The sequence below is a fragment of the Triticum aestivum genome, chromosome 7B, assembly GCF_018294505.1.
Source record: "Triticum aestivum cultivar Chinese Spring chromosome 7B, IWGSC CS RefSeq v2.1, whole genome shotgun sequence".
In the NCBI taxonomy this organism is placed as follows: domain Eukaryota; kingdom Viridiplantae; phylum Streptophyta; class Magnoliopsida; order Poales; family Poaceae; genus Triticum; species Triticum aestivum.
Window position 1 is genome coordinate 266,420,838 of NC_057813.1, and position 4,556 is coordinate 266,425,393.

A 4,556-nucleotide genomic window follows, 5' to 3' on the forward strand; every position below is an offset into this window, starting at 1 on the left:
AAACCTATGCCCCCAGGGGTCATGGGCCATCGCCCCGGGAACTCCTGCACGTTGCGTACGCGGCCGGTGAGCAGGCCTAGCTACCTCCTTAAGAAAGACAGGAGCTTACCAGTCCAACCCGGCGCGCACCGCTCAGTCGCTGATGTCTATTAAGCTTTGGCTGATGCATACGACGCAGAACGCCCATACTATGCCCACGTGAGGGTTAGTGCTATCAGGCCAGAGGCCCCTCGGATCAAATATCCAAATCGTAGTGGATTAGGAACGCGCGGTAAGAAGCAGAGACTCCCAAAAGATGTGACCCATTTCCCCGTCTCGAGGACTTGCGGCACGGGCTAAGAATGCCCGACCACGCCTCGTAATTATCTCGCGGGCACCTTCTAGGTCAACCCATCTCCACACCACTCGCGGGTACCCCTCAGGGTCGACCCGCCTTTCCAAGTAACAATTGTAAAGTCCAAGTATTTGTGTGTCCAAACATCAAGGGGAAAACCCAGGGAATCACCCCCGGTGAATTCCACTCGATGTAATCATCAAGGTGAACGTAAGAGGAATCACCCCCGAGGTTCACACTTGAGGGGTTGCACAACAGAGTCGTATCGGAAGTGGTTAAGGCGGAATCACTCTCGATCACCACGACCGAATAGCTACCATACAGGGTTAACATCAGAAGTGTTGTAGAGGTCTCACCCTCGTCACTCGACAGTAACCCAACAGTGTCGAGCAACTAAGGGGAAAGTGATGTGCGGTGCCGGGGCCTGGTCTTCGATCCCGTTGATCGGGTCTTCGATGATGAAGCGGGGGCAACAAGGACAAGGTGGGGGTCACTGATGGATCACTAACCAACCTATACTAAGCAGTTTAGGATAAGTAGGTAAGGTAACAATAAGCAGGTTACAAAAGCAGGCTATGCAGCAGAATAGGGGCAAACAATAACAGTAGCAAAATCTAATGCAAGCATGAGAGAATGGAATGGGCGATATCAGGATGATCAAAGGGGAGCTTGCTTGGAAGCTCTGCTGTAAATTAAGGAAGAAGATTCGTCGGTGACGTAGTCGATCACAGGGGCATCAGCAAAGGTCTCGGGCTCTATCGGAGAAGGAGAGGGGGAAGAAATAGTAAATATTAAGCAAACATAGCATCACAAAGCATAACATGGCAATATGATGTGTCGGGTGTGACCTAACGTATGGCTACACGATATAGGTGAAGGGGGAAAACAACCAGCAATGTTTTCCCGGTTTCGGACCTGTGTCAGACTGATGACTAGAGGGGGAATGTTCCATGTTCAGATAGTTAGAGGCAGCTGACAGGTAAACGGACCGCGTATCCGGATTCGTTGGATTTTTTTGAGCAATTTCATGTAGAAAACATTTTCATCCGAGTTACGGTTTAATTACTATGAATTTTCAAAGATTAAAGTTTTTCTAAAATTCCTAGATTTATTACTAAAACGGATTTAAAAGGAAAAAGGCTATGGGTACCCAAAAGTGTGCCCAGCCAGAAGTACAGAGAAGCTGACATGTGCGGCCAGGGCCGAGTTGACTTAGTCAACAGCCCAGTCGGCATTGACTAGTCAAAGTAAACAGTGAAAGGGGCCTACTTGTCATGGAGTTAGCTATTCTAAATCTAGTTTAGCACTTTAGTATAAACAGTTGGTCCCACATGTCATCTACTATTAGACTAATTAACTACTACAACACTAACTAAACTAACTAGCACGGCCGGCCACACACACACAACACGCACTCACGCACACGCACAGAACACTCACATGCAGAACACACACATGCAGAGCACAGCTCGACCTGGCCATGGCCATGGCCAGCGGTACTAGCAGCCGGCTGTAGTAGCAGAAGTTCTAGCAGCGGCAGCAGCACGCAACAGCAGCAGCGACAGCTAGCACGAGCAGTAGCAGAGCAATGGCGACGGCGGCAACAGAGTAACATCGATAGAAGCAGCAGCAACGCAAGCAGCAGGGCAGCGTGAGCAGCGGACGGCTGCGAGCTCGCGGGCAGGGGAGCGCGGGGAGCAGCGACGGGCGTGGCCGGGGAGCAGCACACGGGGTGGGCAGGCATGACCAATCGCAGCCCGAGGTGAGGCACGACGCGTGGGCAAGCGCGGGTTTCGGCCAAGGCGTTCATAGGCGGTGGTGGGCAATACGACGACGGATCGAGGCCGGGAGAAGGGGGAACCGGATGAGATGCTCACCACGAGCTCGATGGCGAGGTCGGGGAGACCGGGGCTGGTCGGAGACGAGCGGATCGAGCGGCGAGGTGATGACGGCCGTGGCAGAGAAGACCCGCGATGGCGAGCTTGGCGGCGGCCTGGCGACGAACCGAAGGGCGTAGAGGAAGGAGGCGACAACGGCGGGCCGCCTGGACGCCGTGGCGCAGCTCGGGGTGGCCGGTGGCCGCGGGATCGACGATGGTGTGTCGACGACAGCTTCGCTTGGTTGCGTTTCTAGATTGTGGATGGAGCAACAGAGGGGAAGCGAGGGGCTAGGGTTGGTCCATGGCGTCGGGGTGATTCTTATCTACATCAGGAGGACGCCGGATGGCCGGCACCTGGCCGGGGGCCATGGGATGGCCGCCATGATCCCCTGCCTGCCTCTGTAGTAGGAGGAAGGGGAAAAGGGGATTGTTGGGCTGGGCTATGCACTGTACCAGTGCACAGTAGTAGTTAGGCCCTTTTTTATATATGATTTTTTGTTTTTCTTTTACACAATCTGTTTGCAACATTTGAGCTGCCAATTGGTCTTTGTAAAATGTGGAACTTGGCCAAATAAATACATTACAATATCTGCCACTGCCACAAAAAGTTCGGGAGGAGTTTGAATTGATTAGGATTTTTCACAACTGGAAAAGCATTTAAAAATGCCGATTTGGAACTGCTTTAATTTCCAGGAGAAATTAAATATCTCAAATGCTGTTGAATCATTCATGACATTTAATTAGTGAATATTTGCAACCAGTGAACATTTCTGTTTTACTTCTTGGAAAAATAATTTATTTGACTTTATTTTATATTTGAATTTGACTTAGATTTCATGAAGTGGCAATTTGCATAGTAATGGTTGACGACATGGCCACCTTTAGGGGGAGATTACTGTAGCATGATTCTCGAGGTGTTACAAATCTCCTCCATTACAAGAAATCTCGTCCCGAGATTTAAGAGGTAGAGTAAGGGGGAGGCTTTGGTTACGAAATTCTAACGGATCTTCTCGTTCTTGGTTGCTCTTCCCGAAGAAGTTGATTCCTTTCATTGATGTCTTCATTTCCCTGCGTCAGGTCATCATGATGTAGTCGTCATCCTTTCTCCAGGAACTCCGATGTAACTACGAAAAGGATAAGGGGTAACTTCGGAAGAATGGACCTCTACAAGGTTGCTTAGATGGTAGATAACATCCGGGAAGGTGGCTGAAAATAACTCCCAATCTGAAACTTAAGAAAATATTGAGAGCAAGGTGAGGTACCATGAGAAGTTACGAGCATGCAGGCAATCGTTCGATGTCTGGAACAGAGTGTGAAAGGGAGAGTTCCAAGTCTTGAAGAACGGATCTTTGAAAGTGCAACTATCCCTAGGTGGTTTTGGTAATTCATAACAACATATAGCTCATTGAGCTAATGCTATTCCAAGACTATTATTTCAGGAAAGCTCAATGAATGGCATAGCATGGATGATGAAAGTGGATCCCTCAAAATACTAAGGACATAGGATTGGCTCAATCTCAAAAGCTCAAGACTCTTCATTTTATATTTTAGTGATCCAAGATCACATTGAGTCTATAGGAAAAGGCAATACTATCAAGGATGGATGAGGTGTTGCTTAATGAGCCTCTTGCTTCATGTGCTTTGTGATATGCTCCAAAACCCTCAGCTACTTTCCCACATCCAAATGACCTAAACCCAAAGCCAAAATCGGTCATACCGATTCTTCCTATCTGGCGCCACCGATTCGAAAAGTCATAGCCACTGCCACAAACCCTAAGCAAATCGGTCTTACCGATAGGGATCTCGGTCTCACCGAGATGGGATTGTAATGTCTCTGTTTCCCTTCGCAACGTTTCGGTCTAACCGAAGTGAGCGATCGGTCCCACCGAGATTGCAATGTAAACTCACTGTTTCCCTTTGTAACATTTCGGTCTCACTGAATAGAGCAAATCGGTCCCACCGAGTTTACCTGACCAACTCTTTGGAAAGCTTATTACCAAATCGGTCTCACCAAGTTTGTGTAATCGGTCTTACCGAGATTATGTTATGCCCTAACCCTAACCGAATCGGTCTCACCGAGATGCATGTCAGTCCCACCGAAAATCACTAACGGTCACTAGGTTTACTAAATCGGTCCGACCGAGTCTGTTGAATCGGTCCCACCGAGTTTGGTAAATTGTGTGTAACGGTTAGATTTTGTGTGGAGGCTATATATACCCCTCCACCTCCTCTTCATTCGTGGAGAGAGCCATCAGAACAAACCTACACTTCAATTTACCATTTCTGAGAGAGAACGACCTACTCATGTGTTGAGGCCAAGATATTCCATTCCTACCATATGAA